Consider the following 26941-nt stretch of genomic DNA (forward strand, 5'->3'; position numbering starts at 1 on the left):
AATCTCTAGTTAATTTTTCTCCGATTTTAAATAAGAATCACAAATCTATGATTCTAGCTCTGCTATAATAATAAATTAAAGATGGCCGTCTAACACCATCCTTTATTCGGACAGGATTTTTGCTACGGATATCATCTTTCAGTATGTTTTTTCAAGTTTTCTAGATTTTAGTCTTCCTTTGGATTTAAGTCATTGTTTTTGTTGCATTGTGGTTAGTTCAATTTATAATACTTATCTATTTGCCTTTTATGAGATGTTTAATGGCACAATGGATCATATCTCCCATCACTACAACGTAACATGTATAAGGCACTTATGAAAAAAAAAAATAGGAATTCGCCTACATGTAGAATTTTAAAAATGAAAAATGGCCGTCTAACCTGACATCCATCATTTGATCATATATATATATATATATATATATATATTGGGGGGGGGGGCTCTTCTATGGATAATGTCATTTAGTAAGTATTTTCAAGTTGTTTGGATTTTTGTCTTCCTTACTTTGAAATTACTTAATTGATTTTGTTTTGTCTATTTTGGTGCAATTTGTAATAATATCCATTTGTCTCTGATGAGTTGTCTGATCTCATAATGGACCATATTTCCCATTACTACAATGAAACACGTACCAGGCACTTATGAAAACAATACAGGCATTCACCTATAACTCACCACCATATATATATATATATATATATATATATATATATATATATATATATATATATATATATATATATATATATATTTATAAGAAACCAGTTCAAATAACAAGATCTGCCGCTATCAATAACAATGAACCAGTCTACATTTATAATCCAAACCAAAATACTAATCGCAATGCCTCTAACCCACCTAGTCGCATCAGGAGAAAGAAAAATATTTGGTTTAATCCTCCATTTAGCCTAAATGTCAAAACTAATATACCTAAGGAATTCTTCAACATTGTACAAAACTCTTTCAAATACCCACACAGATATAGGTCTATTTTCAATAAAAATTCAATCCGGATTTCTTATTCAACAATGCCTAATTTAGCACAAAGAATCTTAACATCTAATAACAAAAAAATTAAATCAGCCCAAAAAATCCCTTTCCCAATTAAACCCAAAACTAACTGTAATTGTAATAACATACATCTTTGCCTACTCAATAATGATTGTATCCATAAAGATGTTATATATTCTTGCACTACTACTGAGCTCCCACACAATCCTCCCATAACAGACACTAATATTTCGTCTTCACGTTATTCTTCTTCCCATCCTCCATCTGATATAGTTACTAATCCAATACACCATTCGAGCAGCCCTTCCATTTACAATCATACAACTAGTAATAATGATGATGATGATGATAATAATAATAATAATAATAATAATAATAATAATCATAATATTAATGAGAATAACAATATTTCTCCTAACAGCCATCCTAACACTAACAACACTCATTATCCCCTCCAAAATAGTCCTCATACAGACATTGTCCCACCATTTGTTGAACACTATGAACAAAATTCAAACTATTTAACTAATACAAATCAGCAAATTAATATTAATATCAGACCTCGAGCTTTTAATAAAGTACATACATATATCGGCGCTACTTCAACATTAATTAAGAAAAGAATATCAAACCACATTTCTTCTTTTAACAACCATAATTCTAATAATAACCAAGGAACTTCTCTAACCACTTTAATTAAAAAACTTAACTCTAACAATACTCCCTACTCAATCAAATGGACTATTATAAAAAAAGTTAAGTCTTATACTCCAGGCTCTAAGTCATGTCGCCTCTGTACAGCCAAAGCTATAACTATAATTAATTCCCCTCAAAGTAACAATATAATAAATTCTAAAAATGAACTGATCTCTTTCTGTAAACATAAGTCCAAATTTAATCATGGCAATTTTGAAATTACAGTTATTACTTTTACCTTTTATATAGATATAAAATATTTTTTCTTTAACTTTTTCGTTTTTCGACATACTTCTTAATACTTTATAATTTAATAATCCTTTATTTTAATTCCTTATCTCTTCTTTGCATGGCCGGCTTTTTATCTGCATTTTCTTTTTTATTCTTTAAACTTTCCTATCTATCTAATATATCAATCTACCCACACTTTCATATCTTGTATGTATATTTACTTAAATTTTACTATATGAATTTACTTTTCTTTTTTTTTCCTGAAATTGCAGATACCGGCCATCTTCTCCCCTTAAATAATTTTTATTTTTTATCTTTATTCTTTTCTTATTTTATTTTATATTATATATTATATTTTATTTTTTAATATATTTTATTTTTTTATTTATTTATTTATTCTTTATTTTCTATTTATTTATTATATATTTATTTATTTATTTTTATTTTCCTTTTTTATTTTTATTTTCCTTTTTCCTTTTAGTGTCGTTTAATAACTCTTGCTGACATATTTTAAGTGATAACCTGTACATTTCAGTTGACCTATATTATTTTGCCCTATATATATTTTAGCGCCTTTAACATTTCCTGTCTGGGTCGTTTTGACTTTTGTTTCCCTTTATTTTATATTTAACTTTATCGTTTTTTTTCTCTCTCTTTCTCTCCTTTTTTTTTTCTCTCTCTCCTTTTTCTTCCTAGATCTTTTTTATTTATAGTTATGTCTCGGAAGTAGAGTGAAAAGCACATCTTATTTTTCTTTTATTAATATTATTTTTTTTCCTTGTACACATGTTTGTGAATTATTCCATGGATTTCTGCCTTTGGATTATTATGGACCATCTTCTTCCAATTACGGGATGTCTTTGGATTTTACTTGTACAAATGGAAATTCTTTTAACTTTCTTGAAGTTTTACATTTGGATTTTACCGTCACTGGATTTTTTATCTTCCACCAGACTATCCATTCATGTGTAATCACCTTTTTCTTTACCATATTCCCTCTGCTCAACTTATTTTGTTTTCAAGTAAGATCTTTGACTTACTTGTTGTTTCATCAAATACTTCTGCATGCAAAATCCGATCCTGCATTTTGCTAATTCCTACCCTCTGATGAGAAGGAGAGTATTTCTTCGAAACTCCGCGGATTAAGGACTATTCATTTATCTAGTGTTTCCTTTTCAGATTAAATATGTTTTTAACTCATTTCAAAGTGTTTTTAACATATTTTATTAACTGTTTGCTCATATATATATATATATATATATATATATATATATATATATATATATATATATATATACAAATAACTTTGTGTGTATATGGAAAGGTTTCTACCAAACTACTCTGTATTTTTTATCTACAGACTTGAAACTGGATATATTTGGACTTGCAGAACAAATTTAAATTGGTTTTTAGTTGGTAAAAATTTAAAAATTGTAACTTGGCATAAATAAGCTGACTTAATTTTTATCATCAACACATGCATAAATATACATTTATACAGTAAACTGCATTATTTTTTTAAGTTTTAATATCCATGTGTCCTTAGATCATATGCTAGTGAATATCTCTACAGAGCTAAATATCTTGATTTTGGTTGATGGCACCATGAGGAGATGAGCCTACATCGAAAACACATGGATTAAGGAAATTACTTTAAATATATATATGAAAAAGTTTGACTCATGTCCAAGTAATCTACATCTAAATTTTCAAGTGTTTAGACCCAAAATTGGCGGAGGAGTTTGGTAGAGTCTGCAAAGATCAACTCTTTCAACTTTGACATCTTGCAAATTTTCACCCCCAAAACCCGATTAAAAAGCTTGCTACATGTCTGAATACCCTTTGTGTAAAATTTCAAGTTTTTAGACACAAAATTGGCCGAATAATTTGCTAGAGACCGCAAAGGTCAAATCTTTTGAACTTTGACCCCTTGGCAGCCAAATATTCGGCCAAAAAACGATTAAAGAGCTTGCCCTATGTCTGACTACACTTTCTGTAAAATTTAAAATGTTAAGACTAAAAATTGGCTGAGTAATTTGGTAGAGACCGCAGAGGTCAAATTGTTTTTAACTTTGACCCCAATTTTGACCTCTTAACATTTATTGTTTTGGGCTCAAATCAAATTATAAAGTTTGATCCATATCAAAGTAACCTACATCTAAAATTTCAAGTGTTTAGACCCAAAATTGGTGGAGAAGTTTGGTAGAGTTTTCAAATGTCAAATCGTTTAATATTGACTCCTTGACAGCCAAATTTCTGGCCGAAAACCGATTAAAAAGATTTTCTCAAATCTCAATACCCTTTATGTCAAATCTCGAGTCTGTAAACAGAAAATTTACAGAGTAGTTTAGTAGGGAAATGTACACACACAGACAATTTCACTTTCATAGCTATATAGATATAAGTGATCTTGTCTATCTCTTTATGTGAAGAATGGTCTCTACCAAACTCCTCACACAGACATACAACACTTAACTGAAGAGATGGCAAACTTCTGTCAAGAAGTAGCAATCAAATAAACATGTTTAAAGTCAGTTTATCTAGTGAATTTAGGTAGCCTAAATGTTTCTGGCTCACAGCCACCTAAGACTAATAGTAATAAACGTCTTCAATATTTAAAAATCAATATAGATAATATAAATACCTTTTGTAAACTGATGCATAAGTGATCATTTCTCATAATTGTTGGAACTGGTTGGCTTACCTATAAAGAGAAAAGCAATTAATTTTCTTTCAAATATTTATGCAGACATCAAATTAACATTTGGAAACAGAAATTAGTAAAAAAAATAAAACTTTGAATTATTTAAAATAGGTTTTGCATTAAATAATTATTTGAAAACGGTTGATGTGCCGTATAACAGACACTTCAAACTTAAACTTTGAACAATTATCATTTTTCTAGCTTTTTCTTTTCAAATAATTAAACTTATCAATTTCAGTTTATATTGATTACTGACTTGTTTGCCTAGAATACATAGTCACATGCGTCCTTGCATCTCTCTGGGGGGGGGCTTTGTCTGTCAAACTTAATTGTTTTGTTTTACAGTATATCAACTCTTTTTAAACTATTTAATGCAGTTTCCAGTAATTTTTGAAAAAAAAAAAGTTTTATGCTTCAAGTTGTTTATATCTTTATTCAACGCTTGTTTTAGTTGTTTTGGAGAGAAAAATTGTTTTTGACTTTGCAGAACACTGCTGAGTTTTGCAAAGAGAAAGGACCAAAAACAAGAACATCAATGTTTGGTGCATTTTAGATCAGGAAATCAGTATCTTCAGACAGTCTGATCTGGTAACATCAGAAATTTTGAAACAGCATTTTTATCACCAAACACAGATTGAATGAACCCATCCTATTTCTGATGTATCCAAAACTTCCTATAAAAGATAAGAATATGAAATAAGAACAATGAAGAATGTTGCATAATATGCTCTGATGAACCCATTGCACTTGTGCTCCTTCGACGTACATATTCCCGAGAATCCCGCTTAGCAACAAAATCACACCCTTTCACTGTTGAGGTTCCTAAATTTCAGAAAGCTTTCTACTCAAATAGCTTCTTCCCTAGAATGGCTAGGCTTTGGAATTCCCTTCCTGATACCTACTTCCCTAACTGTACTGATATGCAGAAGTTAAAATACAACATGAAACAACATCTTAATCTTTCTTAGGCATGGTTTCAATTAGTAGTCCCTTATGTCCAAGTAGCAATATACCTTGTTTGGAGTGAAGGTGAGCAAAAAAAAAAAAAAAAAAAAATGCTATTTCAAGCTTAAAGATAAGAGGAAGAGCAATCCTTGTCCTAAAAAAGAGTGACACATTTTGGGGAGTTGAATTTTCCCCCACAATAAAAACTGATGTTGATGCAATGAATCTTCTCTGAAAGTGCTTCTATGGTCACTAGAGATTACATGATAAGCATGAAGGCCTCATATTATAATCAAGATTCTTCTAGAGCATAATACTGGCCTTTCGAGATTGGAGCTTCTGGCCGTAATGAGTGAACAATCATCATGGTTGATAAACGTTTCACCATTAATTGATAAATGACTTATAGAGGTATACCAGTTTAAAAGCTTTGTACAAAGCGAACACACAGACACAAATTGTTAAAGGGAAACAATGGGAAATTATCGCCCCATTTGACCTCATCTCTGGCAGACAGGGGGCGACATTAATTTCCCCTTTTCCTTCTCTCTCTCTCTCTCTCTCTCTCTCTCCTTCCTTCCCTTTTTTCCTTCCTCTTCTTTTCTCGAGTAGCAAGCGATTAGGACACATGTGACATGCATCTCAAGTTTGTCTTACACACGCAATCCGATGCAATGAACTTTCGTGACATTCCAACCATATCGAGGTAAGCCCTAAACATTGCAAACCATGAACAAACAAACTTTATAAGCATGAATTACCTCGGTAATAACTTTAACCAAAACATTAATTTCAATCCACACTTGATCAGCAAAGATCAACAACATGCATGTACGCACACACACATATATTTTATGCATTCTTCACTAAAAGTTATTGTCTGTGAAAAAAAAATGTATAAATGTTTCTTCATGCTTAAATAAATTGCATGGTTGTAAATACGAATAATTTCGGTTCTTTCACATTCTATATAAGTTGTTGAACATGTATATTTATCCTCCAGTAACTCAAGACAAGAAAAAGACCCGACCTTGTATTTAACTCTGCCCTTGTGGGGAGGCAAGTAAATAAGGGCAGATAGATGGACCTTAATTTTGAAATATAATTTTTACCTCTAAATGAAGAGAGTGAATGAATCTATCTTAAGAATATTTTTGTCGCTTTAAAATTTTATTTCCTGACACACAATAAAATTTTATTTCCTGACACACAATAAAATTTTATTTCCTGACACACAATAACAAATTAATAAAAGATGCAATAAGAGAGGAAATAACAAAACGAGTTTAATGTAGTTTGCTTAAAGCATTGTTTAGTGCATGTATATATAAAGGTAATTTATAAAAGGCAATAGAATTCAGAGGGGATAATGGATAGACAGAAACTTAAGCAAATTAAGGCACATAGTGGTGGAATGAGTTATAAAGATTGTGGTTAAATTATTAATAGTTAACTATTTTACACTTTCCTAAACAGGTTGTTAACTATTCTGCACTTTCCTAAACAGCTTGTTAACTATTTTACACTTTCCTAAACAGGTTGTTAACTATTTTGCACTTTCCTAAAAAGGTTGTTAACTATTTTGCATTTTCCTAAACAGCTTGTTAACTATTTTGCCCTTTCCTAAACAGCTTGTTAACTATTTTGCACTTTCCTAAACAGCTTGTTAACTATTTTACACTTTCCTAAATATCTTGTCAACTATTTTACACTTTCTTAAACAGCTTGTTAACTATTCTGCACTTTCCTAAACAGGTTGTTAACTATTTTGCACTTTCCTAAACAGGTTGTTAACTATTTTGCACTTTCCTAAACAGGTTGTTAACTATTTTGCACTTTCCTAAACAGCTTGTTAACTATTTTACACTTTCCTAAACAGCTTGTTAACTATTTTACACTTTCCTAAACAGCTTGTTAACTATTTTGCACTTTCCTAAACAGCTTGTTAACTATTTTGCACTTTCCTAAACAGGTTGTTAACTATTTTACACTTTCCTAAGCAGCTTGTTAACTATTTTACACTTTCCTAAACAGGTTTTTAACTTTTTGGCACTTTCCTAAACAGGTTGTTAACTATTTTGCACTTTCAACAAATAATGTCCAGGGTTAAATCTAACACACTGCTGTCAAAATTCGCTACTCCAAAATCCATCTGTTCAGTCTCTGAAAAACATGCTTTTTATTCAAATCAGCAGCATCTTATTTGCATATGATTGGTAAGAAATTGTGCTAGTTTGCACGATCGTTGAGAATAAAATTAAATAGACATCGCCATTTTGGCCTTTTATATTATCAGCAGCTGAACCTACAAGACGCGCAGACACGTGGGCGTATGTGAGGCAAGTAATCACAATTTTCTCTACACAGTTTCACCTTTTATTAATAAAATATACACATACATTATATATATATATATATATATACACACACACATTTTTATAATATTGCATTATATTCTCTTCTTTTCCTTCTTGAGTCAGTGTGGTCTGATGGAAGTTCTGCGTGGTATGATATTTTGGGAATATTTCTCTTTAAATATGCATATGGAGATAAAGGAGAGCAGGACTGCAGAAATTGAAATAAATTTGAGATTAAAATTGTTTTAAAAAGACCAAGTTTGTAATAATGCTGACCAATATTTTTGAGACTCTTAGACCTCAAACAATCTTCATGTCAGTTAAGATAAAAATGAAATATAATAAATCTACAGACGTACCTCTCCACCGTACTGTATACCGATACTCTATGGCTGACTGGGATAGCTTCCGTACATTCACATCTGATCTACCTCTGCATTCCATGTTTAAAAAGGATGTGTCCTCTATAGTATCAGACCTGACCGAATGGTTACTTGTAGGCATAGACCAATTCATACCATCCAAAAAATTCCAACAAAAACCTAACAGCCAGCCATGGTTCTCCCCTAAATGTGCTACTACCATCGCACACAGAAATCACTTTTTCCATAGCTACCAACGTAATAGATGCACTGAAACTAAAGCTGCTTTCAGGACCGCCAGCAGCCACTGTAAAAGAGTAATAAAAAATGCAAGAGAACTATATGCTCAATCTGTTAAATCCAAAGTAGCTGAGCAGCGACTTGGTTCTCACCAGTTCTGGCAAATAGCAAATAGGATCCTGGACAGAAACGTGCGTTCTATCCCAACCATTATAAATGGACCAGGATCATCTCGACAGCATCCGACAAGGCCAAACTATTTGCCAAGAACTTTGCGGCAAATTCTACCCTGTGCGACGAAGGCCATCAACTCCCCGTATCCCCTCCTATAACAGACAACACGCTATACAACATACAAATATCTGTGCATGAGTTCGCCAAGCTAATCAAGAACCTTGACTCCAGTAAAGCAACTGGTCCTGACGGTATTCCAATTATAGTGTTAAAAAAATTACAACCAGAACTTGCTCCCATACTTACAAAACTCTTTAAGCATTGCTTTAAGGAGAAGTGCTTTCCAACACCCTGGAAAACCTCATCAGTATGCCCTGTATTTAAGAATTCAGGTGATAAGTCATCTCCCTCTCAGTACAGACCAATAAGTCTCCTGTGTGGCATGAGTAAGTTGCTGAAATCCACAATAAATAGAGAAGTAGTCAACCACCTCAGCAGAAATAACCTTCTTAGCGACACGCAATATGGTTTCTGTTCTGCAAGATCTACAGCAGATTTGCTAACGGTTATATCTCATAGGATTAGTGAATCTCTCGACAAAGGCTTAATTTCTAGGGCAATTGCTTTTGACATATCAAAGACCTTCGATAAGGTATGGCATAAAGGCCTACTACACAAGATTTCCAGCTACGGTATAACTGGAAATGTTTTCTCAATCATTAAATCATTTCTCTCTGATAGGCTCATAAGAGTAGTGGTTGATGGGCAGAAATCAGAGGCCTACAGTATTAATGCTGGAGTCCCTCAGGGGTCCATACTGAGACCAACTCTCTTCCTGATCTACATCAATGATCTCCCAAAACACATACTAAAATCTTTCGTTGACATCTATGCTGATGACTCGACTATCTATGGCAACACATCAAAGGCCGTAAATGATGATGTTCTCTCTGATTCTCTCTCCTCTGATCTTGAGCGCGTGATACAGTGGGGGAAGAGGTGGCTAGTTACCTTTAATGCATCTAAAACCAAGCTTCTATCTTTACATCATAAACGCTCTGATCCCCATCTGGCATCAATTGAAATGGATGGCTCTCGTCTAGGAGAGGCCCCATGTTTTGATAAGCTTCTGGGTTTGACCTTTACTCCTGATCTTAAATGGAACACATACATCAAGTCTGTGGCCAAGGTTGCTGGGAAAATGGTGGGATCCTTCTACCGCTCCAGAAGATATCTCACTAATGATGTAATTCTCTACCTATATAAAAGCCAAGTACGTCCAAGGATGGAGTACTGCTGTCACATCTCGGCAGGAGCTGCTAAAAACAGCCTATCCTGCCTTGACAGAGTACAAAATACACTTCGTGGCTTGGTGGGGGATGCCCTTTTCTCTTCCCTGCAACCTCTTTCCCACAGAAGAGACATAGCAAGCCTATCCTTGTTCTATCGTTATTTTCATGGCAAATGCTCGTCTGAGCTCCATTCTCTGGTCCCCCCCTCGCCAATCTTTTTAAAAAAACACCCGACTAGCTGAAACCACCATCAATAATTTTCCCCCACTCCTTATCTGTGCCTACATCAAAACGTACATTCCATGAACAAAGCTTCTTTCTTAGAACTGCACGCCTGTGGAACTCTGTTCTGCTTGCCTGTTTCCCTCCCGATTTCAACCTGGATGTCTTCAAGTCCAACACAAACAAATTCCTGATGACCCGCCCCCTTAAGTAATGACACTTTATCAATTCTCCAATACTCTTACTACACTATCCCATTGATTACTGTACACACAATAACCCTTATCCCCGAGTGGCCCTTGGGCCTTGATAAGTGGTGAACTCCATGTGAAAAAAAAAAAATTAAAAAAAACAAACTATCCTCATCTTTTCTTAGTTGTTTCACAGCATTTCGGCCAACTATTCCTCTGGCCTTCGTCAGTTGGTAACCGCGACAGATAGGAAATCTCCTGACTGCATCCATTGCAATTACTGCCTTCTGTAGTTGTTGTCGTCTCACCACGTTTTTGGCCAAGTAAGCCTCTGGCCGGATTTGGGTAGGATTGAAATCGCTATCTTCAGACAATTCTCACCTGGAACCATAGGATTTGATGTATGTGTTCCATTTCAGATCAGGAGTAAGATCGCAAAGGAAATACTATTTGACATTTAAGTGTTACTGTTTAAATCGAAAAGTGACAAACCAACGTCTGATAGAAATAGCGAGGTCACCTCTATTAATAATAATAAATGTTAAATAACAAGTAGAAGATATATGGTTTTTGCCGCTAAATTATTCTGTTTCTGAAATCATGAGGTGGTGTTTCCTTAGCAATTCTAATCAACTAGTTAAGTGCTTTCACATCGTGATCCAAGAAGTATTTGAAAACTGGAAACCGATAAGAGGAATTGTTGAATATTCGGAAACCATAGCAAAGAAGGTAATTATCGCATTATATGAAATGTCTTTTATAAAAGAATTTTGTTAAATAACAAATATCTGTCTATTAATACCAGATAAAAGCGTTTTAGTCATAATAGCTTCTTTTTTTTTTTTCTTTTCAAAGATTAAGAAATATGAAAGAAGATGAAGACAATGTATTTATTAAAAACTAGCAGATGTACCCAGCATGGTCTAGGTGCAAAATAAACCAAAATATTTTGTTCAAATTTATGCAAGTCTCATGTTGGTTATACTACAGCAATTATGTATGTCCACCCTACGGATAATAATGAACTCCTCCATTTATTGTAAAGACCAGGAGAATATGTCTTTCAGTGGTTAGCACACCAGTTATCCACAAGCCATGTGCATGTGGCAGTCGGGCTGACGTATAACCACACTCTTTATTTGACATATTTATTTTTCTGTTCAAAATATTTTGTTTCCAATAAATACCGAGCTGTGTTTTCTTTCGGATGCTTACATGACCACAAAAATATGCAAATTAAATTTTTCAAAATCCTTTCACAAAAATTGTTAAATTATTAGCAGGTTCTGTACTGTGGAAATTCTATAGAATGAGAAATATATTTAATCAATAAATATGTTTTGACAAAGAGGATATTTTTATGGATGGTACAAAAAAATTATTTTTGGACAAAAAAATGAACAACACACAACAAATGAGTTTATTAACATTTCTATGAAAATAGTGTCCATTGTATTTTAAATATAGAACTTACCCAAATGAGGTAAATTAATAAGTACTAATAAATACTCAGAAAGTAATATTGTGCTACATAGTTCAATACAAATAATAAAATCACATCAAAGGGACAATTTTTAGTTTATCCATTCAGTCCAGCACCTCTTGGCCGACAGTGTTCTCTTTTTCTCGCTGTTTCTTTTGAATGTTCACATTTTTTATATAACGTTTTGCAAACTTCTTTCTTCGGTGAGGAACCACTCCACGTTGAAATTACTACAACTTTCTTTCTCTCATAATTACAACAATTATTATTATTATTATTATTATTATTATTATTGTTATTGTTATTATTATTATTATAATATTTGAAAACAAAGCTCCATCAAAAGGCGGTCACTCTGATATTCTTGTCCAAAGTTGTCAGATTGGCCTTTTTAAAGCCAAATTTCATGAATTTTTTCTGAAGCAGTTTGCCCTTCAAAAATTGTATTTGGCTCCTCTCAAAGCGTAACGTACAGACTAATGAAGGAAGGAACAAGCAGAATATTGTATAGATTTTTTGCTTCTACAAGTGTTTAAAATATCGACCTGTGACCAGTTAGGTCAGTATTTTTTTTATTTATCTGATTCTATATTATTTTTCTTATAGTCTGTCTGTTCCATTTTTTCTTCAAAACTACTAGACCGATCTTACTGAAATTTTGTATGGATCTTTGTTATAATGAGGTCAAGAGAACCAAGTATTATGGTATCCATTTGACGCACAGTTAGGGATTAATAGATATTAGTATTCAACGCAAAAATGAACACAAATTTAACTATATTCAACCAACAATTTAGCATAAAGCACTCGTTCCAAGTCAACGGGCTATAACTTTTGCTAGTTTGTTAACGAGCTAAAAAGTGTAGTCAATATATAATCTCTTAACTAACATTGGTGGATAATAAGTTTCACAATGATTATGAAATCAAAGGATTTCATTAAGTCAGGATACATTGTGATGTTATAATAGACTCTCCCATCTCTGTCTCAATTATTGACATGATTCCATTTTTTAAACCACTTCTCTTATAATTAACTTCTTATTCACATTATTTATCATCTAAAACATACATACACACATGAAGTGTGCACGGTGACAAGAAAATAAGATCTCCAAAGCTTCAATTGCATTTGGATTATCTATAAAAAAATGCCAAACAAACATAAAACCATTTTAAGATTTACGAGGGGCGTGCAATAAGTAATGCCCCTGACCCACTTCCAGTTGTCTGATCTAGCTGAAATTTTGCATGTGCAATGATTTATATCTCTACGGGTTATGTAGCAAATTACAGCTCTGAACTAATTGTGGTTTCTGTTTTACAGGTGTTTGAACTGAGTCAGGTGTGAAAGGGAGCCTGTTGAATGTCGAGCAGTGATCCGGTTTTTGTATTTGAAAGGACGCACACCACAAGAGACTTTTAATGAAATGAAAGAAACTTATGGTGATAATGCCCCATCATATGACCTTGTAAAACGCTGGCATCATGAATTCAAATATGGCAGGAAGTCTGTGGAAACAGCTCCCAGACCTGGTCGCCCCCCTCCTTCTGCCATTAATGAGACATCTGTCTGTCAAGTTGAGACTGCCATTTTGGAAGATCGGCACATTACTATTCGTCAAATAGCCCAAGATGTCAAGATTAGTACAGGGTCTGTGGAAACTATCATTCATGACCATTTGCATATGCATAAGGTGTCTGCCAGATGGATTCCCAGGTTGCTCCCACCATTCCAGAAGCGAGAACGCGTCGAGTGCTCGAGGATAAATTTGGAGATGTGCCAAGAAGATGAGTCAAAGTTTTTCAAAAGACTGATTACACAGGATGAAACCTGGGTCCATCACTGATCCAGACACCAAAGCCCAGTCAATGCAGTGGAAGCACTTGAACTCACCACCTCCAAAGAAGGCAAGAGTGCAGCCCTCCACTGGCAAGGTCATGCTCACAGTCTTCTGGGACCAGGACAGAGTAGTGATGACAGATTTTCTGGCAAAGGGTACCACAATTACAGGAGCCTATTATGCTTCACTTTTGATGAAATTAAGGGAAGCTATCAAAATCAAAAGGCGGGGCAAGATCAGCAAAGGTACCGTCCTCCTGCAGAACAATGCTCCGGTCCACAACTCGCATGTCGCCAGATCAGAAGCACGAGCATGTGGTTATGAAATCCTCTCCCATCCTCTCTACTCTCCTGACCTTGCACCCTCTGACTTTCACCTCTTCCCAGCCATGAAGTTGTTTTTGAAAGGAAAGCGTTTCCCAGATGATGCAGCCTTGATTTCTGAAATCACGTCGTGGTTGGAGGATCAACCTGGGGTGTTCTACAAAAACGGTCTCCAGAGCTGCATCAAACGATGGGAGGAATGCATAACTCTGGGTGGTTCCTATGTAGAGAAAGACTAATAACTGTGCCAAGTTTAGTTGGTCTACTGCTATGGAAAGTGGGTCAGGAGCATTACTTATAGCACGCCCCTCGTATCTAACATAAATTACTCATTTCCGGACAGTTTTGATTCCACCAGAAAACAGCATTAACATATATCCTGCAGCACCGTTTTGAGCCACTTTCTGAGTTGAGCACCACACCGCTTCTTTCAACCATGAAGTGGAACTGAACCAATGGCTTTTCTGAGGACTATGCCTCATTGATGCTGAAGAATCTGATTGGACCAGAAAAAAGCTTCAGCAGGATACTCTTTTTTTTTCCTTGTTCAGACTAAACAAGGCATCCTGCCCTTGGACGTAAGGGGCTACTATACAGGATTATGTCTAAGAGAGGACTATGTAAGGAGATTAGATGTCGGTTTACATTACATTTAAACTTCTGCATGACAGTAGTCAGGGAAGCAGGGCCGGAATTTCAAAGTCATAACAATTAGAGGAAAGAACTGATTAGATTAGAAGGCTTTCCGGCATCTGGGGACTTCTAAATGAAGAGGTAGGGTTTTGTCACTAATCAGGTTTGTCAGGAGTATGTATGTCAAGGAGACACAAGTACAATGAGTTCATCAGAAGATATGTTATATTAATTGGATAAATTGAACTACTGTTCTCATCTTGAGTGTGATTTTCACAATATTTCGATTGATGTAACCTCGGACCTTCTTCAGGTGTATCTTGTTGAACTTGGGAATGTTTCTGTCAAACTAAGAAATTTGAATGGAATTTCGAACAGAACCTTTTATTTACTTCATGGAGGAAGCATGCTCTTGTTCTATCAGCCATGACTGGATAGAGGTCATAAGTAATTCGCAATTTTATTTTTCGGTCACCACACATTTTTACCACTGATTTTTCCAAGTACTCTAACCACTGTGCCACAGGTCCTTGTGTAAATAAAGGGTTCCGTTCGAAATTCCGTCCAAATTCCCGAGTTCAACAGAAACATTCCCACGTTCGACTACACCTGAAGAAGGTCGGAGGTTACATTAACCGAAACGTTGTGAAAATGACACTCAAGATGAGAACAGTAGTCCGATAAATCCAAATAATATGAATAAATAGTCCTCACCTCAAAAATTCAGGAAAGTCAGAAGACATAAAATACTTCTACTTCTTAAAATATTTAATGAGTGCAAGAATCCATAGCCTCAAATACTACAATTATAAAACTATGAACAAATTAGGTTCATCTTGGGGATAAGAATAAACAGTCTTAACTTGGTTCATTAGAAAATCTTAAAATGATTGAAATTTTTTCAAATTAATATAATCAATGTAAACTTTTACTATTATTATAATACGGTCTAAACCACATTAACATAAACGTATAAAAAATAAAAATGGAGAAGGGACGTCCTGTTTCCTTAGGGAATATAATTTTCAAAACTTTTCACACTATTAGATGCTTCATAAAACTTCATTATAAAGATTATAACAGTAAATTATAAAACACATTATAAATTTATATTTACATAATAATTCTGACTAAACATGTCTTCAACTAAATATATAATGAGAAGTGATTAATATAGCAATCTATTAATCACTTCTAATTATATATTTATCTCTGATTCCAACGAATATTGATTTTAGAAAGGAAACCAATCAAAAAATTTCTGGCAGAAAATCTTGTTCATTAATCAAGTTTTTTATTTTTATTTTGTCTTTATGTTTTTTTGCTGTTGTTGCTTTTTTTGCTTTTGTCTGATCTACAGTAAATGAGTCGGGTTTATTTGTGTGGAAACTATTTACTCTGGACAACGAAATTACCTTTGCCTACAAAACTGCTTAAAGAAACTTAATCAAAGTCCATTAGAAAAATTAGCAAAAGAAAAAAAAATCCAATAAAAAGAAACAATATTTGACTCATATGTATTTAGACCTTACATCTTTGATAAGTAATTACAAAAATTATTAAGCAGACAGAGCATAGAGATCAACAGTATATGGGAACCTATACATATAAAGAAAAACAAAAAGTGTACAACCTCTTCTTAAAATTTCAACGGTAAAAGAGAGATTATCCTCTATCAAACTTTAATATAGTTACCTCTCTTTGTCAACCAAATTTTTTTTCCCACATTTTCTACTATCTATGGTAGCACATCTAAAACTGTAAACGACCAAGTTCTCTCTGGTTCTCTTTCCTCTGATCTTGAGCAAGTACTACAATGGGGAAAGCGGTGGCTTGTTACTTTTAATGCATCTAAAACCAAGCTTTTATCTTTACATCATCAACACTCTGATCCCCATCTGGCATCAATTGAAATGAATGGCTCTCGTCTTGGGGAGGCCTCATGTTTCGACAAGCTTCTGGGCTTGACCTTTACTCCTGATCTGAAATGGAACACATCTGTTGCCAAGGCCACTGGAAAAATGGTGGGATCTTTCTATTGATCCAGTAGATATCTCACTGCTGATGCAATTCTCTATCTATATAAGAGCCAGGTACGTCCTAGAATGGAGTACTGTTGCCACATCTGGGCAGGAGCTGCTAGAAAGGACTTATCCTGCTTGATAGAGTTCAAAATGAACTTCATAGCCTCGTAGGGGATGTCCTTTTCTCTTCCCTGCCACCTCTTTCTCACAGAAGAGCTGTTGCGAGTTTGTCTCTGCTTTATCGTTATTTTCATGGCAAGTGCTCGGCCGAGCTCCAATCTATGGTCGCCCCGTCGCCAAACTTTCACAAGAAACACCCGTCTAGCAGAAAACACTACCAATAATTTCCTCTATTCTTTATCTGTGCTTAAACCTAAACATAGATTCCATGAGCAAAGCTTCTTTCTTAGAACTGCACGCCTGTGAAATTATCTTCCATTTTCCTGCTTTCCAGCTGACTACAATATGGTTGTCTTCAAGTCTAACGTAAACAAGTTTTTGATGAGCCGTTCTATATACGTTAACAAATTTACCGAATTTCCATTACTAACGATTACTATATTGTCCAATTACTACTGTACACTCTTTAACCTTTATCCTCGAGTGGCCTCTTGGCCTTGATAAGTGGTGATGGCTATGTAAAAAAAAAAAAAAAAAAACGCATATAAAACCACGGCAAAAAAAAACAAAAAACAAAAACAACTCCAAGAATACAAAACCATTTTGCAACATAGCGATTAACATGCCCGACGAATGTTGACTGAAACGCTGCACAAATAACACTCAAGATGAGAACAATAGTCCGAGCAAAACAAGAAATACAAACAATCAGCACTCATCCGAAAAATTCAGAACTGGGCATTTATTGTTTGGTCAGTCTGTCATGTTTCAATTCCAAATAGCAATTTCTTTATTAAACACATATATTCAATGAACGCACTTTACTTTTAGTGCATCCAAGCATATTAGTAAGTTATGCATCAGTTGAAATAAAAAAAAAAAAACTCGACTGAACTTTAATTTCTAGTTTCTTTTTGCAAGACATTCACAGCAAGAACTTGTCTAACTACCTCAACTAGAAACAATCTTTCCTTTCTTTCCTTTCTCCTCCAGATTACGTTGTCTGAAGATATGGGTTCCTGATCTAAGATGCACCATTAATGTTACTGTACTTCCCCCCACCCTTTTCCCTTTGCAAAACTTAAAAGCATGTTTTGTAAAGTTAAAACCAAAAACAACAATTTTCCTCTGCAAAACTACTAAACACTATGAATAAATATTTGAAAATATAAAGAACTTGAAGCATAAATTTTTTTACCATAATGATTGCATTTGGCATTAGGTAACCGAAAAGGGTTGATAAGCTGTAAAACAACCAATCCTTTCTTTGCATCAGGAGGAATTGTCTAAGAATTTTCTATCTGTGGAACACATTACCACAAAATTTCTTCTCTGCAGACTACATGTTTGTCTCCAAGTCAAATGCCAACAAATAATCATCATAAACTCTACTGATAAGTACGAACGTGTTCTGTGTATGTTCACTGCACAAGCTATGATCGTCGGCTCATTGTGCCAGTCAAAATTGTTGCTCAATTTCAACGCTGGCTGCAGTATCAACCATGTGGTTTCAGTGCTGTAACAGAAAAATTCTCCTTCCAAATAAAACCACACCTCCAGTTTAAAACAAGTAAAACGAGGTTCATTTTTGGGAGGTTTTTGAACAGGAAATTTGTAAATGAGAAATCTCAGCCCAACCAAATCAAAAAGAAAAAGGCTGATGGTGAAGTTGAAGTCCAATCTAAACAAATTCAAAGTCCAATGTGCAAGGGACAGGAAAGTGGTTCGATCAGTACACACAGACACGGTGACACGCCACCAACACGATCCAGCATACACAATTACCAACCGGCCATTCTTTTCTCGCCCTTGCCTTCCAAAACGACCTGAATTTATAGTTGTCGAAGATCAACTGATTTGCATATATGCACGAGATTTTGCGAGAGTTTCTGAGATCATACCATTACAAAACACTGTCGGCGCCATCTTGGAATTCTTTTCTTATCCTAGCTTTGCAGCGATGACAAAGCACACACGCACACCTAGGTCGTTTGAACGGTAAGCCCTCATTTTCACAGCTTTTGCCACAGATGGCTTAGAGTCCATCTTGCTTGGAGAGACACACAAACCCAACTGTCAGACCTTAGAAAATGAAATTGGCTGTAATTACTCCCTTGATCATCCCAGAAAAGAATAATAGTGAGCCAGCATTTACTTAAAAGGGCTAATCTGCTGCCAATGTATGAACATAAGAAACTACAATCTAGGGGATCCCCGTATCCAGACAGTCATTAAATTTTGCAACTATTTTGATTTTAGCAAAAGCCCCTGTTTAAAGACACACTAACTTGTTTAAAAAGAAATCAAATTCTGTCTGTCCAAGCTTCAAACTAAACATATTTTCAATATGTTGGATGATTTTCTTCTTAGCTACATCATTCATAATTTTTAATCTTCATTCAACTAACAATCAACTAATTTAATCAACTCTCAACCTCGAATGACTTTTAGCGTTGATAAATATTCACTAATCAGAAAAAAAACCCCAAAAAAACAAAATAACATTTACATTGCTAAATATGTAGAATATATCTTAAATGTACATATCCATTTTTTTTTTATTTCTAACTTATCCATTTATGGCAATGGTTATTTTAAAAAGAAATCTTGACCATTTTTATCTCAAATGTTTTCTGGCAGCATTGAATTTCTCAAATTTCAGAGTCTCAAATGAGCCAAAACTGCTTTGCAAAAGTCTACGTATTAAGTTCAATATTTGGTGTGGTGCTATGTTTTTTTTTTAATGGGAATCCTTTTGGTAATTTTTTGTAATGATTATCCTGCCTTGATAGGGTTCAAAATAGACTTCATGGCCTGGTGGGAGATGTCCTTTTCTCTTCATTGCAACCTCTATCTCACAGAAGAGATGTTGCGAGTTTGTCTCTGCTTTATCGTTATTTTCATGGAAAGTGTTCGACTGAGCTTCAATCGAGTCCCCCCTCGTCAAACTTTCACAAGAATCACTAGACTAGCTGAAAACATTATCAATAATTTTCCCCACTCTTTATCTGTGCCTAAACCTAAACATAGATTCCATGATCAAAGCTTCTTTCTTAGAACTGCACGCCTGTGGAATTGTCTTCCGTTTTCCTGCTTTCCAGCTGTCTATAATATGGTTGTCTTCAAGTCCAACGTGAACAAGTTTCTGATGAGCCGTTCCACTTAAGTTAACAAATTTACCAAACTTCCATTACTATTGATTACTATATTGTCCTTTTGACTACTCTACACTCTTTAACCCTTATCCTTGAGTGGCCGATCGGCCTTGATAAGTGGTGACGCTTATGTAAAAAAAAAAAAACTTGGAAGTGTGGGACTTACTTATCCCAAAAGTCATGTAGTCAATCGAAAAAATTTTTTCATTACTATAATGAAGATTTTGTTTCAGAATATTATTTAAAAGAAACATTGTTTAATTCTTAGGTCATCATGTTGTTCACACTTACCTGTCACAGAATTGTACTCAGGCTAGTTTATTATATTTTAACTCTTAAAACTTGTGTGAATATACATGTATATATGTGTGTGTTTGTTTCATAGTTAAAATTGATGAATTTCTTCACATCTGACAAATAAAAAAAAAATAACTTTATGAAAAACTTGAAAGCATGAAAAAATTAGAGGTTTCATTTAGTATTAATATTTCAAACGGTCCTCTGCTCTTTATTAAAAAATGAATAAATAGTAAACCATAAAAAAAAACTAGTCATTTTCAACTGTGTGAAACCGTCACCAGTAGTTAGCAGTATTTGCGACAACCGGTAGTCTCACAGTAGAAGATCGCATTTCTGGTTGATTTATGAAAAATAATTTTTCGCTGCCTTGTCCCAAACTGCCGTAGAAATTATAAGAACGGTTCCAAGGTGCACATATTTTCTTTTCCTGAAGACAAAGAACAATTCTCCATTTGGATATGCACAATTAGGCGAAATAATTTTAATCCAACAAAATATAGCAAAGTAAGTTACATTATTTTTATTAATTAAAAGCGTATTTAATTAAAACTGTATTTAATTACACGATCTTTGCTAACATTGTCAATATAAATTAAAAAAAAAAAAACAATCATTTTTATTGATAATGCATCAAACAATATGTTGAATTAATTTTCTTTTAACACTTTATTTTCTTATGAGAGTAACACAGATTTTTGGATATTTAGCAGAGAAGCCAACAAACTAAAACAAAAGAGTAAAAAAATTCAAATAAATCTTACTAAAGGCAAGATAAGTTACTCTTCTACCTACCTCGATAAGTTTTGTGTGTTCTAACATATTTTAAAGCTTTTATTCTGTTCGAAAAAGAACCAGTGTCGAGTTAGTAAGTTAAATCGAAAACAACATGGCCAATTCCGATCATATCATCTTTGGGGAGTAAATAACGTCTCAAAAGTCTTAAAAAAAACAACAAAATATTGATAGAAATCCTAACCCCAATAAGTCTCATAGTGATACTTATTGGGCAGATTTCTATCAATATTTTGTTTTAAACTTTGAAATTTAGTAGGTGATGACCTTTTCGCCTTTTTCTCACAGAAGAGATGTTGTGAGTCTACCTCTGCTCTATCGATACTTTTATGGTAAATGTTCGACTGAGCTCCAATTTATGGTCCCTTCCTGTAAAACGTTCACAACAAATACTCACCTGGCTGAAACAACTTCCAATAACTTTTCTCTCCCTATCTGTGCTTAAAACTAAGCAAAAAATCCATGAACAAAGTTTCTTTTCTAGAACTGTTTGTCTGTGAAACCCAATACCATTTGTTTGCTATCTGACTGATTATAGCATGATCGTCTTCAAGTCTAATGTGAATAAATTCTTATTGAATCGTCCATTTAGATAATCTAGTCCTACCTAAGTTCCACCATGACTGATCTTGTTTCACCATCTACCTAACACTTAATCCTTATCCTTGTGTGGCCTCCGGGCCTTGGTAAGGAGTGACTTACCAAGTAAAAAAAAAAAAACAACAAAAAAAAAAAACAATTAAAATTTCATTAACATCAGAAGCGAACAAATTTGAAGTTGGGGTGGGGAGCTACTTATTTAAGGGGCTCCCTGTCCTACATGCATACATGCATTTTTGATAAATTGTAATGTACTGTACACAAAGATATTATCACTATTATTATTATTATTAATATCTACATATTAATACCGTATTACCTTTAATGTATGTACATGTGTCACGGTTTCCATATTATAAATCATTCGATCGCGAGATTCTATTTATTAAAAAAGAGGATAGGTGATAACACACTACAAACATTAAATTGGTATATAGATATGCTAATTTAATGTTCATAGTATGTTATCATCTTCTATTCTCCTTTTTAACATAGAGCATCTATATAATGGAAATATGTCACAGACTCCTATAAGGATATTGGAGATAAATCGTAATAATCAGGTATATTCTGACATTACATTAACCAGATTACTTAGATAAATACTTTTACAGTTTTAACAAAAGGGTTACAATTTGGTCAAGATCAAAGTGTAGTTTCTGTTCTGGCAGATACTGCAAGCAAAGACCCTATGTGGGGGCGACCTCACATATAAGACCTTGGTCAATGTAGGGGCAACCCTTTATACCAATTGTCACTATCCAGCTCCCTACTCCCCGGGGAGTTGGTCCCCATTTCCCCTTCACTCCTCACATTAAAAATCGGCCTTGTGCCTAATTTGCTCAGTGGGGGAGCAAATAAATACCTCAAAGTGTAGTATCTGTTCTTCAGATGCTGCACATCCATTTCTTGTTCTCTTTCGGTGGAGGAGAAATCCTTCACGACTGAGATTATTTTTTACTTTTGTACCACGTTAAAAAACGACCCTGGTGTCTAACTCTGTCCCGTGGGGAGGCATTGTAAATAGGTACAATAATATCATAGGGTTTCCATTCATACTGAACATCCACAGAATACCCAGCAGTAATATATTACGTATGAAAGATGCTGCTGTGGTATTTCTAGAGGTCTTGCTAGTTACGACTACTACTATTCAGACTATTTCCAATACAAATAAGGCGTGATTTTGGTAGTTGAATATGAACTGAACAGACGCGACAACATAATCAGTAGACTGTGAATCCACTCGTTTGTCCATCCTCTCAATCTATAAATATTGGAAGGTAATGAACTTAATGAAAATATCTTGTTCAAAAGGTGTTTACACTAATTAAATATATTTAATCAACTTAATAATTCAATCATAAAGATGTTGAGCCAAGTGATAAAATTAGTTCCATTCAACATTATGACAATAATTATTCTCATCACTTTTTTCTTTTTAAATATGATGTCTTTGATGCAGCAATTAAAGAGACGAGTTTGTAGAATCGGACCAGCACCTAGAATAAAGGATGTAAAGAATTGATCCATTTTTGAGATTCGTTCGTTTCCGTTTAGTTCATTTAACGATGAAAACTTTATTTAAAAACTGAAGTGTAACAGGCAAAACAACTGATGGAGAAAGATTCTAGTAAAGACGCAAGAACACACCGGTGAAAACCAAAAAGATGCGAGTCAATATAATAAATTCTTTCTAATTTGATTTTCTCTTGAGGAAGCTGACATGGCTGATAGAACATTGAAGTAAAATTAAATACACCAGACAAGAAAAGCATTTAATTAGAGACAAAACAAGATGAAGTTTGTATGAACCGTATAAGTTCTGCAAACAATTTTTGTGTAACATGTCACAGGAGGGAAGAGGGGTCGAGGCCAGGGTTGACACAATGTTGTTAGGATGTTTTTTTTTGGGGGGGGGCGGGGAGGATGGATGTTGGAACACCTTGAAAGAAGACAAAAACAATGTAATCTTGAAAAAAAGAAAAAAAAGCTGTTTGAGCTGGATCATCAGAACGAAGAGCATAAATACTCCTGTCTATCCAGATATTACATTTTTTGGTTTTGGTTTTTCGAAAATTAAACTGCAACTGATTAAGATTTCAAATCTCTAGTCATATGATTAAACTAACTAATCAAAACCCCCCCCCCACGTATATTCTATTTTCAAAGCTGACTATGGGCGCCAATAATACCTAATAACTTGACCTACATTAAAATATTTTTCTGTTTCTGAATTTTTGAGGTAAAGATGGAAAATGTGTATTATTATATGAAATAAAATACACATCAAGTTGTGAGTTGGCTTTCAAACGCACTTGATGCATATTTTATTTTATTCAAATTAGAACAACGTTTCTATATGAACTCACACCCTTGACGTTATTCTCGCGTTGCCTACGCACAGTTCAAACATCTCAAAATACAACCACTGAGATACAACTCGCGGCTCTTTACAAACAGACTTTTCTTTCTCCAACATTATAACATAGCAAGAAAGACGAAAAGAAAAAAAAAGAAACAAAACAACATACTGAAGATGGAGTATACCTCTGAAATATATTTGTTATAAATTTCAAATAAGTAAAATATTTGTTTATTTTCCTAATACTACGTTGTGATTTGGCTTTCAAGCGCACTTGATGCGTATTTTATTTTATTCAAATTAAAACAACATTTCTATATGAACTCACACCCTTGACGACATATATTTTTATTTTTCTGTTTTAGATAATATATATTTTATTGAGATAAATTACTAATTAGGTATCAGATATAAGTAATTTAAGTATGTAAAAAATAACTAAGTATTGACAATCACCTTCAACCATTATGGCAACTAGTTTCTGCTGGAAGTATTTTGATGCCAATCTCAAAAATAAGAGTATAGCTGCTTATGTCAAACCATCACATCAAAGGGTGACAAATTACCAAAAACTTTTACAACAACTAATATGTTAAACCATCTTAGGAAAATTCATTCAAAAGAAGCAAAAGTTGCAAATAAGAAAAAGAAACACAATGAATATTCAGGGACAGACATTTTAGGAACAAGTGGCAGCGACTATGAGCCTCTAGCAAAACACCAAACTATTATGGAATCAGTATTGACCGAAAAGTAAGTTTGGGATATTAATGACAACAGGTCATAAAAGATCCATTATCTGATAGGAGAAATGATTGCTGTTGATATTCAACCATACTCTGTAACATCTGATATTGGATTTAATAGGCTTATTGCAAAACTTTGTTCAAATTACAATATTGCCAATATATTTATAAAAGTAAAAACAAAAATTCAATCATCTTTTGATGAAATTAGCAGCATTTCTTTGACTACAGACATTTGGACAGCTACTACAAATAATGCTCCTTTTCGGTATTTGACAGATCATTAGCTTTCAAATGACTTGGGACAGTGCAGAGCTGTGCTTAGAGTTGTTCCATTCCCTGCTGCGCTGACACGTGCAAGAATAAGTGAAGAATTGCACAATGTTCTGGATGAGTATAAAATCTTCAACAAAGTTTTCTTAGTCTTGTGGGATTCAGGGACATATATGGTTGCTGGTGTCAGGAAATGTGGTTTAGAATCACTATCATGCTTCATAGATACATTACAACTCTCGATAAATCACTCATTATTTTTCCAACAGGTTGTTAAGACAATTATTAAAACTAACAGAAATATAGTCTCTCACTTGAATCACTCTCCATTAGTAATAAACAAATTAACTGAAATACAGGATCAGCTTAATTTGGAAGAACATAAACTCATTCAAGATGTGACCACACAGTGGAATTCAACATATTATATGCTAAAAAGAAATTTAGAACAACAAAAAGTTCTTGGAATGGATGCTGTTGATAAGATTCCCACCGTAACAAATTACTAATGGGAACTTGCTCAAAAATTGTCCAGTTACCAAGTCCTTTGAAGAAATCACCACAGAAGCAAATCACAGAACTTCAACTATATCGATGATAATACTTACAACTTTAGCTTTGAGGTTATTTCTTTTAAAAAGTTGTCCCATCTAATTCTGATATTTCCGACTTTAATGGAATCCTTACCACTGTTGAACAATTCAATGAATTAATGGAAACAAGATTTTCATCCCATCTAAATGATAAAAACGTGTGTGTCTACTTTCCTTTGGTGGGGGATCTCCCACAGAAGAGACGTTACGAGCCTGTCTCTGTTTTATCGTTATTTCCATGGCAAGTGCTCGTCTGAGCTCCATTCTCTGGTACCCCCTCGCCAATCTTTGACGAAAAACACCCGACTAGCTGAAACCACTGTCAATAATGTTCCCCACACTTTATCCGTGCCTAAATCAAAACGTAGATTCTATCAACAAAGCTTCTTTCTTAGAACTGCACGCCTGTTGAACTCTTTGCCGCTTGCCTGTTTCCACTCTCCCCCCTGACTTCAACCTAGATGTCTTCAACACAAACAAATTCCTGATGAACCGTCCCCTTAAGTAATGACACTTTATCAAATCTCCAATACTAAATATTACTACAATACTATCCCATTGATTACTGTACACACAATAACCCTTATCCCCGAGTGGCTTCTGGGCCTTGATAAGTGGTGACCACCATGTAAAAAAAAAAAAAAGATCCAAGATTCACCTTTAAAATTCAAAAGAATGACATAAAAACACTACCAAGAACTGGATTCTACATCTACTTTCTACTGATGATAATAAAGCAGAATCGGCAGGATACACTTCTTCAAGCTATGTTGAGGGTCAAGAAGATCAAAGTGAAAGTAAAACTATTTCTTTCAAGCTTGTTTGATGAATTAGCTTTGAATAAGCCTACAGTAACAAATGAAAAATTAGAGCAGGTAGAAGTTAAACCTGGAGACTCCAACTCCAACAGAAATACAAGAATAAACTCAAAAGGAGTAAATCCCTTACACTTAAGTGCACAAAAGAACTTGACCATTACGTAGCTTTACCACTACTCGCAAGAGGTGATGATCCATTTTAGTTTGGGGAAGACACCACCTTCATCTGTAGAGAGTGGTTGGTTGGTTGTTTTGTTTTACGGCATATCAACCCTTTTCAGGTTATTTAATGCCAAATCTGGTGATTTTGAAGAACGATTTTTTAATATAGTATATTTGTTTTTTAAGTCGGGACCCTAACAGGTGCTACCACTTCGGGTCAGAGTGGACCTGGGAGCAATGGCAATTAAAGGGTGGCTCCACACTCCCTAAGGCCTGCAAGCTGGGG

General features: G+C 34.3%; 1 protein-coding gene across 4 annotated transcripts in view; it reads right to left on the bottom strand.

Annotated features, from left to right (window-relative positions):
* The window catches only part of LOC145279663 (gamma-1-syntrophin-like), a 686561-nt gene that overhangs the window by 373163 nt on the left and 286457 nt on the right, over positions 1 to 26941 (bottom strand). The window contains exon 2 of one of the 4 annotated variants that reach the window (XM_080130907.1): positions 4583 to 4642. The exons of the other annotated variants lie outside the window; for them this stretch is intronic. The gene's annotated coding sequence lies outside the window, so the exon portion shown is untranslated. The remainder of the gene's footprint in view (positions 1 to 4582; positions 4643 to 26941) is intronic. 4 annotated transcript variants of the gene reach the window in all.

Source organism: Euprymna scolopes, chromosome 7, assembly GCF_053919585.1.
Source record: "Euprymna scolopes isolate OS-2025 chromosome 7, ASM5391958v1, whole genome shotgun sequence".
Classification (NCBI taxonomy): domain Eukaryota; kingdom Metazoa; phylum Mollusca; class Cephalopoda; order Sepiida; family Sepiolidae; genus Euprymna; species Euprymna scolopes.